Raw genomic sequence first — 14,856 nt, 5'->3', positions numbered from 1 at the left:
ATTGGAAGAAAATGTTTGAGGGGAAAGACTAGGAGAAGTGAGAAATATGTTCAAGGCACAGGAGCAGAGTCTGGTTTGACTTATTTTTCTTATTGACACAGCCTGTAAGATCTTAGACGCATCATTTCATTAATGTATGCCTCTTCTCCGTAAAGCATGTCTCTTTCCTATGGTTTGCCTGTGCCTCCTTATGTCTCTCCACTGTCTTGCCTGGATGACCACTTACTGGAGTCAAACCATAACCCCTTCAAATATGGAGGCAGCAGGTGACTCGAGAAACCTTGCAACATGTGAGGGCCCACAGGATACACAAGAAGTTGGTGGTTTTTATTCACTGCCAGTAACAGCTAGGAGAGCCCATAGTGGAGAAGTCACTGGGCCATATATAATGTTGCCATGGGTCACATGCACTCTGTAGGCTGCAGATCTGGCCCAGTATTTTTAAATGTAAGCTCTTCTGGTTATTGAAACTCTCCTGCTACACAAAACATTAAGCATAAAGCAAGCATGGTCATTGGTATGACTTGTTATATGGTGCTACCATATAGTATAAATATGTATAGTTTAGCTAGATAAATATGCAGAGAATATGTAATTACTCTGCCAAAAGTGTCTGATTTTATGAAAGTTTGGCAGGTGTTAAAAGTACTCTTGAAATATGACATGGCAAGTTTGAAATGCAATTCGAGGTCATTCTGTTAGTTCTGATGCAAAATTATGAAAAATCCTCTTTTTTTTACTGTTTAATTTTATTCACAGTCTCATTGTACTCTAACAGTCTTTTAGCTACTCTTGAGTTACTGAAAGTAACATTTTAAAAATAACTTATAAAATACAGTTTCAAAACTGTTTATATGAGCAGAGAGTTTCCCAATTTAAAAGCTGAAGGATTACAGAAAATGAATTAGACCTTGAGCTTCTTAAATGCCAGGGAACTTATGTAAGCAGGACTGAAAATATTTGTAAAATATTTATATTCTGTCATTTTTCCCTCAGGAGACAAAGGAAACAGTATAAGTCTTCTTCCCTGCTTATCTTCATCTGTTTGGTAACCATAACTACAACCTAGCATTGGCTACTTAGTAGAAACAAACACTTCTGTAGGACATCTGCTTTACATGGCTGTTAAATATTTCTTTCTTCAAAAACATCTGCAGGAATTCCCTTATTCCATACTGAGAAGAAATTGCTCCTATTCTCTATTAAGAAAAAGGAAGCAATTTCCAATTCACAATTGAATGAGTGACTTCTGCCACACCATGGGTAAGACTTCAGCTTCGGTCAGGAATGATTTCTGAGAACTCTTGCACCTATGCAGACAGGTACTGGATTCAGTGGACTTCTTGGGGATGTCTGCAACAGCAGGGCCTAAATACTAACCCCAATGGAAAATGGATGCCTCTTCTCGTTATCATGGATTACATGCTTCCTATTGCGTCTCAGAATTACAGAATGGTTAAGGTTAGACCTCTGGAGGTCACCTGGTCCAACCCCCAATGGAAAATGGATGCCTCTTCTTGTTATCATGGATGACATGCTTCCTATTGCATCTCAGAATTACAGAATGGTTAAGGTTAGACCTCTGGAGGTCACCGGTCCAACCCTCATGTTCAAGCAGGGCCACCTAGACATCATCAGAGACACCAAGAAATCATGTACAACATGATCTCTTACATAAAAGCTTTCTCTGTTCCATGGGAGAGATCAATCACAGAATCACAGAATTTTCAGAGTTGGAAGGGACCTCTAGAGATCATCTAGTCCAACTCCCCTGCCAAAGCAGGATTGCCCAGAGCACATTACTCAGGACTGCATCCAGGCGGGTCTTGAAAATCTCCAGAGAAGGGGACTCCACCACCTCCCTGGGCAGCCTGTGCCAGTGCTCTGTCACCCTCACCGTAAAGAAGTGTTTCCGTGTATTTGAACAGAACTCCTGTGTACTAACTTGTGCCCGTAAATCAATGCAGTTTTAAAACGAATACTTACATGAAATGGAGATTGTTGACACTTTAAGAGGAGCAGATGAGGTCTTAAAAGCATTTAAATTTCAAAAATTCCAACAAATCTGAGTCCTTAGTCCTAGCAGTCTCATTTACAGCAGGTTCCCAAGGATGCATCATATTGTCTGCACTAGAAGCTCGTGGCATTGGATCTACAGGCATCAAGCTTTTAATTTCCATATGTTCATAACTAGATCTGCCATGACAATTAAGCTCACACATGCCCTTGAAAATTGAATCCCTTGTTCTGCGTGTCTTCCTTAGCATGTTTTTCATTTAAAATCAACATAAATTGGGATTTTATGTTGGTTTAAAATGTCTAAAGGCAGCAAGAAATCTTCTGACCGATCTCTGATTTCTAATGCTTGTTTCCCAGCCTAACTATACAAGTTTCTCTCTTGGTAAAAGGGTTTTCTGTGCAAATGTCCAACTGTTTTGAAGTATGTTCAAGAGAACTTTATATGAGGAATATTATTCTGAAGTTTGCATTTAGGCAAATGGAAAATAGCAGGATGTTAATTCAGTTGCAGGCTGCTGTAACTGCTATCAACAGGAAACGAAGTCAGGCTGCTCACTTATATCATCATATACTCTCAGATGACAGCACCGTTTTTTACTCCATTCAACTTCTATTTCTCTTTACCTCACCCTTCTACTCCACGAATATCTTCTGTCGATAATATGTCTTCCTTTCTACCTCTTCTGCCTGTGCTACCGTAAACACATCTGTCTCTTTCGCATTCCAGGCTCAGCTCCTTCTTGACATACCTGTCAACCAAGAAAAGAAAGCACAACCTGTGGGGATATGGCATATGAGAAAACATGCAATCAATTAAGATAAGGATTTGTATCAGGAAGGAAAAGCTGATAAGAAGTCTTGTCTAAATAGTTGAGGGCGAGAACGTGAGGATGACAGAAAATGTTTGAAATGGCTAAGAACTCTGAAAACAGGAAATTCAGGGATAGGAAAAATATGAGGAAGGAGATGGTTTGTGCATAGGGGGCTATTTGGAAGTGTTCATGAAACAGGTAACCATTAGAGTAAGCACTGCTATTGTGACAACGTTGGATTAGGAGGTTTGGGGGTCTTAAAATATATTTTTATGTTATATAAAATTTAAAATTCTAGGAAGACAATGGAGAAAAGACAATGGTTAATACTTGTTTGCTCTATCCAGAAGTCCCCAAATTCCATCAACTGCCAATACATCATCCCAAATCCAAATTTATATCAACAATGGATAACAGCAATGGACAATTTCTTTGCTGGGATTTGTCTTTTGACATGATATTGCTTGAGTCAGGATCTTAACTTACACTGCTATATTTAAATGTCTATTGACTAACTAGAATGATTGCTGCACAACAGCTACTATTTTTATGCCCTTAAAGTAATTTTCTCAAGGATGGGTGCATCTGATTTTTTTAGTTCCTGGTTGTTAGTATAACAACATAGTGATTAGTACAACACTTACATTAGTTTATTTCTTTAAGATAGTTTAACAACCTTGTCTTTATTCAGGTCATCAAATCCATCATTAAGCACAAAAATAATAGGAAGTTTTTTTTCCAGGATAGTTAAGAAACTATAAATCCCACCCAAGTTACTAAAATGTGTAGGTGCTCAGAAAACCTTCAGATCAGTTTGTATTTAAGAGTAAAACATGAGTTTAGGAACTGAACATTAACTACAAAAAAACCCCACAACATAAATAAATTCTGAATCTGTGAGCTCTAAAAAATGAAAAATTTTCCTATTAAAGAAAAAGTGATACTTCTTTGACAAAGACATAGAAAAGAATAGAAGTTAAACATCAGACAGCACTATGTTGAGTAAACCATGAAAAATACAAACCCCCTTATACTAAGGAAGCAAGTTTATGAATTAACATTCAGTTTTTAGTAATTTGTTTTAGCACATGCTATTGTTTTTGTGGATCTCATTGACTGCCCTGACCTATGTTTACCAGAAGATTCTGTCTTGACAACCTAAAGAATTCCTAAAATTTTGATTTTCATTTTATTATAGTGTGTGTTAATTTACATCTCCTTAGAACTACTTGCAATTTTTCTCATCGCTGCCACGCAAAGATATCACCTCTCTTTGACCTCATAGTATCAACAACTACACTTCTTCGTTAGATATGTGTAAATGCTTACAGTCTTCCTTTCTTGTCCTTTCCTTTTCTCAGGTAATTAGCTTGCTGGCATCCTGGAAAGAACTTATGAATGAAATATAAGACAAGGGTTTGTCCAGGAATCCTACTGCAGGATTTCTTAACATGAGTGTTGTCTTCTTTTGAATTTTACTGTGTCTGATAGGGAACTGCAAAGTCACGGTGTACAAAACCATAGCACTTCGGATGAAATAAGATTCAAAATTTTCAGAAACAAAATATCTTTTTTGTTTTGCTCCAACCTAACAAAAATCTAGTCTGGCTGTTCCTCAGACGTCAATTTCTCGGAACCAGAGTAAAGCCTCAGAGTGATCAAAACATACACTCAGGAGTGTGCAATGACAAAAAGATCCAACCCTGTTCTGAGCTGTCATGATCTGCAGTAAATACCAGAATTTGTGTAGGTTTTTAAATCAAGAAATCTCTGATTAGCACTTTAAAAATTAAAATTACATCAAATTGACAAGGTTTGTTCAGAAAATCAATACAGATGTTTTACACACTCCTTGGTTAATACTGGTTATCTTTTAAGCCTTTGTTTCTATATCTCCCCTAAATGTGGATACTTCTATATCTTCTCCTCAGAAAAATTCCAACTATGAACAATTTTTTCTGTCTTTGCTACTCTGCCACTCATGTTAAAAGCTGATCTGTGGGTTCTAAAAATATCTGGTAAGAGGTAATAAAGCTGTGTCTAATATAACTGCCATTCCATCACAAGTTTGTGAGCTTAGTGTTATTTTTACATGAAAGCCTGGCTGAGTCAGAAAGACACCAATAATGAGAGGAAGATTCTTTTTTTGTGGCAACATCAGTGAGAAAGCTCTCTGTTGAACATATAATGAAGTTCCTCATTAAACTCCTTCTATTACTGCATCACATTTTGGAAAATGGGATTTAAATAAATCTGTAGTATTTTTTTTAACTGTTGGAATCCTGCCAGAAATAGGAGGTGGTAGGAGAACAAGGGACTGAGGTGAATAAAGATTACTGGATGATTGTAAATAGAGAGCAGGCATTTCTGGATGGATTTGAGTAAAAAATCTACGGCTTGATATAACCAAGATTCTTCACTAGCTGTATTAACAGCTATTATTCCAAGATTAGAAGTGACTTTGGATGTAAGTTGAGGCATGGTGACTCGCACGTCTGGTTTTGAAAATCTTTGCCTGAAACCCTGTGTTTGTGCAACACAACATAAAGACACATATTGTGGAAGACATTCTTCATTACTGCTGTGAAGCATATTGAGAAGAACCTGGATTTTCAACATGTAATGAAATTATATGGGTCAAAGATGTAGGTGGGTGGCAAAAGAAGGGAGTCAAAAGTAATGTGTACCATATTTACATCACAATTAAGTGCAACTTCTTGCAAAAATCAAGTGATAAAGTATTTTCTTGTGCATCCACTTGGATTCATTGCCACCTTTTCCACACAGTTATACCATAGTATAAAATGTAGCAACAATTGTTTGATTTCCTAGTGTAATGTTTTAATACGTCTTATAGTACCATTAGGGACCACTGTGGTGTGTTTTACTTTCGATGGCTTCCTAAGCCCAAATACTACCTGTATCACCGCTTTCTTATGCAGACTTATGATGTTCTTATCAGAAGTACACTTATGCAGATATACAGCAAGATTCAGAAGTTTTTTATGCCTGGAGTGTATGTTCACACATATATTAGATACAGATATTTTCAGAGGAAATTCTACAGTCCATTTTGCTTCATTTTTTTCATGTGCTATTCAGAGGATTATCACTCCACCCATGCTGTTTCCCACAGAATAGATGTGTAAATGCACAGTATTTAGACATACTAAAATTAGTATAGGTATTTGAAGGGTTCTAATTTTTGCTTATGATTGTTCATGAATGCATCCCCCTGACAGATTCATCTTATGCATATACTACAGGATCATCATAATAAAGTTTTGCCTACAGTACATGACTAAGTACGATGTGAGGGAAAGATACAGTTAATATATTGACTCAGGTAGAAACAGGTATATACAGACTGCTTTATGGAACTGAAACAAACATTTTAAATAATTAGGAAAAATGAAAATTTCATGAAGAAATTATGTAACAGTGAAAAATAATGGAAGCATCAATAAGAACTAATAATATTCACCTACTAAAAAAAAAGTAAATACAGTAAACCATTTTAAATTTTAAAAGTAAACAAACCTCTCATTTTCAGTCTCACTCTGACCTTCTGATAGTTGCTAAATCTGGATTGAGGTTTACCACATGCTAAAATTATGGTCTTTTTTATATTTTACTCCTATTTTTTTCTGTTGTCTTTTCTGTTCTTATCACTTATATTCAGCATCTGTTTCCATTATAAATATATTCCATTGTTTACAAAAGAATTAAGCAAGAAAGCAGCTTCTGAAGGTTTTCTTTGAAGCATCTACTTCTTCACCTTTATGGTCATTAACAATTACTCGTTTTTTATTTGAGCATAATTAATATTTTTTTAGTATTTTCAAAATGCAAAACCTGCAAAATAAATAAAACATTGGATGATCTGTGCTGCATCCCCATTATATTAATGTTAAAGTAATGAAGGGGCATATTTGTTAATGTACATTACGGTGAATTGTTTTGCTCGGATAGCCTTATTCTTTAGCTCTGCCAGTATTAGAATTATCTGTTAAGGCAGAAAACTGGCTTAGAAAATATCTTCAAAACTTAATTTTTTCACCCTGATTGGAACTGAGTGTGTGTTAATATAATGTTACTTGCATCATACAGAGCTTCTCAGCAGCAGCTCTGAGAGCACTTTATACATAAGGAGAGTGAATGCAAGGTGATTTCCCTAAAGGCATTTCGCAAGCCCCTGGCAGTACTTAGAGCAGATCCCAAGTCTGATGAAACACGTTCCCATGCTTCCCTGACTGACTAGGAATCTTTCTCTTTTTGAGACAAATTAAACTTAAGGGAGATGTATACATTAAATTGCAATATCCTTGCATGATGAAAGTGATTCTTCTTTGTCAATGAAAGTGGTTCTCCTTTGTCCACAAAACAAAATTATTAAGTGGAGGCTAGGCAACTTATCTTAAAGATATTAGAAATATTGTAAGTGACTACAGACTGCTAAGATCTGCACCATATGTGTACCTGACCATAACATCTTCTGTTCACGTGTTTGAAGGGAATGAGCCTGTTAATGTAATTCCCTCTTGCCTTTACCTTAAAGTCTCATTTAGAATTAGGAAACCACTGACTCAGAGCTTGCATTTGAGCTATTAAGTCAATTCACAGGTCTCACTGGTGTATTAAAATCCCAGCTTTGCTATTTTATTTGCTATTTCTTGCATTTGTTTTCCTTTCACTATATTAACACAAGAAGTCCTCTATCTCCTCTATCTCCAATTTTAATACATAGGTGTTTTTACTATCACTATTAAGATCATTGCTTCAGATGACATACAAATTTGTAGTTTTGTATAAAGGCAGCACTGTCACTACATCACTTTCCCTGGTCCTAAAAGACTAAAGAAAAGAAAAGGAAGACAAAAAACCAAGAAAAACAAATCCCACCAAGCTCTTATTGCAGGCAGCTGTAGAAGGAACATTCCAAAAAGTGGCCAAACACCAGTTTTCTATAATAGTGTAACCATCCACATTTCAGAATGAAAGTATTTCAGCTAACCTTGAAACTGTTGGGTTTTTTTGTTTCCCTTTGGTTGTCTCAGTGACATAATCTCCGCAACAAATCGACTGTAGACAGTAGATGTATAGGCGATATGATATAGGTACCCATCTATGTCCTGCAGGTACGTAGAATTCCTCACCGCTGTGGGAATACCTGCACTTTATTTTGAAGAGGACTCTAAGAGTGTCTCTTGACCAAACCTGCTGGAACCTGCCCTTGAGAACATGGGGAACCACATGAACATAGGTGGCAGTTTATTAATCCCCCAGGGGATGAGGCAATCATCTAGACAAGGGGTGAAGACCAACATGAGTCAGATTATCCCATACTCAAGCTTACTTTAAAAAAAACTCTTTGTAAATAATACACACATAGCAAACTGTTTGATCAAGAGCAAGAAAGATAGCCAAACCCAACTGTTATTTTAATAATGCCTGGAAGACGTAACACAGGTGAAAACCTTACAGTGCTAAGCGCTGAGTAAAACCCTAGTCTGTTACTGAATTGTGAAACGAGAAACCTTGATATCACCATTACCTAGAGGAAGAAATAAAATGTTGTGCCTATAAACAGGACTCAAACCCCAAATTCCTGCTTCTAAGGCTCAAGCTTTAGCCACAGAAATCTTTTGTATTTCTCCTAATCACAGTCTTTTAAAGGATGGCGTATTCATTTCCTGGTAAATATGTACCTGTAAGGAAGACCTTTTTGTATTACTGTTAGGATATCTCTTTGGGACAACTGTGCTCTGTCACAGTGAATTAAGTCACAAAGGGTTACTCTGAACATCTCAACTCAATCCATCCTAGAGCAAGAGAGTAATCTGAATCCTTTCCGTGCAAGCGCTATAAATATTTTATTACCTGCAATTCTCAGTTCACCAAGAATAAACTCTTATGACCCATGTAGTCCCCAAATTTTACCTGTGTAATAACGAACTATCAAATAGCAAGAATTCGCTACCTTAAGCATTGATTTGGTTCAGGTGCTGGTAAAAAGTGTTAATTTTTCATGAGTCTCAACACAGATGGTAAAACAGCATAGAGTTTTCAAAGTATTGATCATCTCAAAAACTCTGTGTGCTGCAGCCTCATAATCAGAAGGAATGAACAAAACCTCCTACAGGGCAACGGAATTCTCATTTTCTTCTAGATTTCTTTTTAACCTCATAACTGCCTGAAAGTCCGAATCGGAAGGATCAACAGTACCCCACAATTACAACATATGTTTATCTGAGACACATCAATAATTTTTGAAAATACTTCTGGAAATTAACATAGTTTAACATAGAAACTAACGTAAGGTGGGTTTTTTTTTGTGGTACCTGCTGTTAAATGTAGATGTTTTATTCCAGCAACTTGGAACTGTAAAATTAGGTAAGTTAAATGCTATTCTGTATGCAAAGAAACAATAATACAGTTCCATACTTTATACTGTATTCTGTGTATCAGCTTGCAGTGAAGTAGAGCCAAGTCTTGTCTGAAATTTTCAAAAACAAATGCACTTTTACTTGTAAAGTATGAATTTCTGCAGTAAATGTTACCTCTAAACTTTCCTTTTCTGCCGAGCTCATATCCCATTTAGAAAAGCCTCAATAAAAAAGCCCACTCTGTTCTCTCTCAAATATGCTTTACTTTAGATAATGTTTTGTCTTAGATAATATTCTCATTGATGTAGACCATGACTTATTTAGTAACTTGTTTGGCTGAATTCAACATATTGCTGAAACATGAAAATAGTCAATTAGAACAAAGACCAATTAGCATTTTTAAAAAGGTTTATTAAATGCTTCTAAGTTCCCACCTTGTGAGCAACTAAAAGTCCTTACTTCTCCAAAGCAAGAACTATTTGCATTCATGTCCCCTCTCTACATACCCCTTCCTATGGAAGCAAATTCTACAACTTGCAGATTCTCTGCAGATGGCATTCCTGTTTGAAATCATGCTGGTGTAGGCTACATTTTAGACCTTTGTTTCAGAATTAAGCACAGATTTCAGATTTTTTTAGGGTACATTTTCATGTGATTTCACCCCTTTAAAGAGATGAGGTATAATGTTTTAAAACTATTCTTTGTCACTGATTGCTATACTGCATGGGCAACCTAAAAAATGAGATGAACTTAACCTTCCAACAACAAAGAATTTAAAAATTACGTAGTATCTCACTGCTTAAAAAACAGAGGCACAGACCTATCTAGAATCACAATGGGAATCTGGAGTAGGAGCTGGGAGCAGAACTTAAAATTGTTTTCACTGAATGCGGCTTTATACAAATATAATCCTTCCTTCCTCATAGAATGTCAACATATTAATTATGGAAGAGATACAGCATTACTGCACATAAATTCTATTTCATGCAACCAGCATTCAAAACCATATATCCTCATGAAAATACATTTTTAAAATTTATTTACTCTTAAAGTAAAATCTCTGATGGAGATATGTTATTGAGAAGTTGCTCCAGAAACATTGTTCGTTCATGCTTTCAGCAAGGAGGGAAATGACAACAGAGATACAAGAAACCAAGAAACTTGGCTACTCTTAAAAAAAAAAAATAAAAAAGAAACATATTTACAGGAGCACACATTTAAAAGAAAAAGTAATCTAAAAAGCCAACGAAAAGACAAAAAGACAGACTTTCTTTAATGAATGTACTGAAAGCAGCAAATGGTGTATACATCGCCTAGCAAACTCTTGTTCTTCTTGTTTGGAAAAATCTTTCAGCGCAGTCCCATAGCGTGGAAGAGCTTTGTACTGTGTTTTCAGCTTCCCAGCTTGGTTACCCATTTTGTTGTCTGGCATGCCATTCTACAAAACTGCACCAAGGACTCTACGCTTCCTCTTCACAGGAGACATTTCAGTGCCAGCAAGCTCTTTGGCTCCAGCAACATTGCCATCCCAAAGAAGTTGCCAGTGTTGCTAATTGAACTATCGCTGCTCCTGCTGTTCACATTATTTTACCCTGTCCCTAAAAGCAGTGGGACAGGTTCTCCTTGTGCAATTTAACTATGAAGAACTATTCTGCAAAACAAAAGAAAGAAGCTAATGATGAATTGAAAGCTATTCACTAATAGTGGATAAAACTTGTTAAACTGAAACACCAAAAAGCATTCAATGTTTTAACTGAAGAGTGTAGATTTTATTCACTTTAGTATGTTAGTGTTTCGCCTGTTTTATACAGACAAAGGATTGAAGAAAAACTGCATTTTTTCCTGGAGTATTTGAAATATTTTTTTCTAAGTGAATAATGAGTGCTGCAGCTTCCTCTTAAAAAAACAACTCAACTTGTTCTGCCAACCCAGCCTTGCTCCCTTTTTCTATGCTGTCAAACATTGCTTTCATGTATTCCATGGAAAAGATGAGACCCCTCTTTTATAACTGTTCTCTTCTCAGTTCCAGCTTCAAGCCAAGTAGCTGTCTGGCAGCATGGAGTTTTAAAGATGTCGCTTCTCCACTGCCTTCCTGAGCAGTAATTTCAAACGACTAACCAAGCTGGACCCATGGGACAGCACTAAGATTGCATCTCCAGTGAAGAGATGTCAGACGTTGACTTTAGGATGGGACAGAAAGTCCCATCAAGGCTCAAGGCTTGACTTTATAACATGCTTTTAGCGGCTGTCAGATAGGGCATCAAGCCTTTCACATTGTAACTGGAATAGACATCCCAAAATATATTAAATACATAAATATTTGTGAGTTCCACTAATGGAGGTGTCTTGACTACCAACATGTGGAATCATCTTAAAATATCAGAGGAAAGAACTTTTCTGACAGAATGCTTACTATAATTTTTTTTTGTTTATATTTGAATAAGAGATCTAAGAAGATGGTTCCTGGCTGAAATATTTTGCTGGAGTATGAGACATGACATGATGGTATGTTTAATTATCTCTTATTTATCTTGAGCATTTATAGAATTGCACCAGGGAAACTGGTGCATATCTATAAAGATCTATATCTTGCAGATCTATATCTATCTATATTTTTACCCATTCAGATCCGTCTATTTTATCATAAAGTAGCTCAATAGATCACTTATCCAAGGACATCTTGTAAGACTACTGAAGTGCATATTTGAGTTGCGAATCAAGGACAAATGCTGAACTCAACGGAACTGAATAATAACTGAAAGAAATGCTGAACAGAAAGCTGAAAGAGCAGATGAAACTGAATAATAGGGAGGCTGGGGTGATGCATGGGAAAGGGGCCACCGTTTGGGGAGCTGTCACTATGCAGAGAGAGTTACTGAAAGAGAATCTCTGCCTTCGATTCTTGTGCAGAAAAGTTTTCACAGAGCTATTCAGAGTGAGCATGTAGTACTTATCAACTTAGATCCAGTGTAGAGGAGTGAATCATTTGCTGCTTGCTGAGTAATAGGTGGTCCCCTTATAAGAGGAGGACTAGACTAGGAGTGTTCTTTTCCCTAGGGAATAGACGTAAGACAAAATCTTATCATGCTTGGCCTTCCTTAGCCCACTAACAACAAAGGGCATGACTGCAAAAACAGTCTTCTGGGTTCCTTGCCTGCCTTCATTCAATGTTTGGCCCTTTCTGCCTAAAGAGACAGAGCTCCTTTGCCTTCCATTTACAAAGCATAACTTAACAGAATTAAGTAGTTTAAAATATTTCAAATATGAGTTCAGTGGACACTAGTTGGCTTAGGAGTGGCTGGCACTGTGCCAGCAATGCCCACCATGCCTGGCTTTATGACGGGGAAAGAAAAAACAGGGCTCAATGAAGCAAAACCTCCCAACAGGAAACGTGAACAGAAAGAACTTCTGCGATCATCCAGTGTGACCCCTTGAATATGCAGAATATTCAAGAATTCAACATAATCCAGAACATTACATTCACCTGGTTGCCCCATGTTTTGCACTGCTGTTTGACTAGCAAGTGACAATGTAAAGCATGATTCAGTCTCATCCCTGTGGATTAAAGCTGCAGGTAACATGCAGCACTGAGGAAAACTACTAAAGAAATCTAACTGCTTGAGCTGAAGCATGAAACACTGCATGATCACTCTAAAATGGGAGGAAGAAAAAAATATTCTCAAATAAGATAATGACAGCAATACACCCAACATACTAACACAAAGTCACCATTTAATTCATCCATCCATCACTGAACAAACATCGTAAGTATCAACTTATGGTCTGTAGTACACTAAAAGCATCATCTGCAGCAATATGCTCCTAGCCAAAAGGCACACGGAATAAAAATCTAGACTAGGATGATGGTGATCTATTTTCTGACAAAGCAAGAAGTCTCTGAGAACCCTTCATCTGTTCAAATATACTACTGACAAAGTTTTCACCTGTGATTCCTATAAGCATCTTCTCTGTCTGGAGGATTCTTTATGCTTGGATAGTCAGCCCAAGTATTAGCTAAGAGACCAGTTGAAAGTCATTCAAAACTTTAAAAGGAAAATTTCCAGTGTAACACTTGAAAATAATTTCTTCTTTTTGAGAGGATTATGAAGGACAGTATGAAAAAAAGACTGTTAAGAAATGCAGTCAGCAGGATGACATGATACAGTGCTAGTCTTTGGCTAAGATAACTAGGAAAACTGAGAAGATAAAAAATGTTCTTTGTAATGTGAGCATCTTGGACCAATGTGATTAATGGGTTTGTGGACTTCTTCATGTTTCCAAAAGACATCACACTGTACAAGAAGTAGAGCATGTCTGTCAAACAAAGTTGATATGAATCAGGCCTCAAGAAATAGAAAGAAAGACTTTAATCTGCAGTTGCAGATTTTCTATCTTTCTGGTATTTTTTTTTTGTCTGTATTACGTTAAGAAGTATACAGGAATAATATTTTAAAAAACAAATAAATTGCTGTTTGAAGACATAATTTGAAATCCCTTTAAAGTTATTTCATCTGCTAAATAGATTACCAAGTTTTACTCATTACAGCAGAGCAGACCCTAGATCTTCTAAGAGAACTTTGTACCAGACACAAAACCAGTGTAGCCTACGTGCTTAATAGTCCTTAAAAATAAAGTGCTGCCTTAAATAGATTTGGCTGAAAAATGGTGTCCAGCTGTTGCAGGATCCCTGTTGCCACATAATTTAAGTGCAACTACTTTGAAACATCTTTTACAATTCTGTACTGCCTGGACATAGACTGTATTTCTTTGGAACTTAAAGATGTATCTCCTCTGCTATCCTGAGCATTGTGACAAAAGCAGAGAACTGAATTTTTTATGCTTTCTGCTTCCAAAAGCTTAAGCTTATATCTCTCCATATTTGTTCCACTTACTACAGGATAACTACTTCTGCCAAGGAATGATCAAGATATTTCTCAACCACGTGTTTCTCTACCATGTTCTTTGTGCAGAGATCACAGCAGATTGACAACAATACTGAAGAAGAAGATGGGAATTCCTTTTAAAAAAACCTTGGCCAATTGCTGTGAAAAAAAAAAAAAAAAGAGAAAGAAAAGAGCATTGACAGCTGAGCAGAGCAGTTCATACTTCAAAGCATAAAATTTGGTTATTTTTGTAGTATTTATAATTTCTTTCATGTTATATGATAAGTTCAAATCCTACAAGTCCTTCACATATTCAGAAATCCCATTAATTCATTCTCAGAAAGAAAAAACTTACAAAACTGGCACCCAAATATCTGAAATGATCCATATTTTCAGCTCTTTTGTCTACTTTTTTAATGCAGTGTCTGTTAGTTTCACCATATTTTTATGGATTATCAGAAAGAGTAAATTATCTAAATATATTACTTTTCAAGAAATAAAGAGACAGATAAATATTCTGTTATAGCATAAAAAGTTTCTCACTGCTAAACTCCCCTCACCGCAGGCAATAGTTGCACTTCAAGGTCACTTCCCTCCTTCCTTCAGGAATCTCAAGTTTCTTCCAGTTAGTAACTTGGCAACCCTGTCTATCTTCCTTTCCTTACTTACTGGCAATGCAGACAGTGTTGGACAGTTAAAAACCAAAACAAAACAAATCATGCACACCCAAAAAAGCCCTAGAAAAATAACGTTAAA

This window comes from Vanellus vanellus, assembly GCF_965231255.1.
Source record: "Vanellus vanellus genome assembly, chromosome: 1".
NCBI lineage: Eukaryota > Metazoa > Chordata > Aves > Charadriiformes > Charadriidae > Vanellus > Vanellus vanellus.
Note: the sequence above shows the minus strand (reverse complement) of the source record.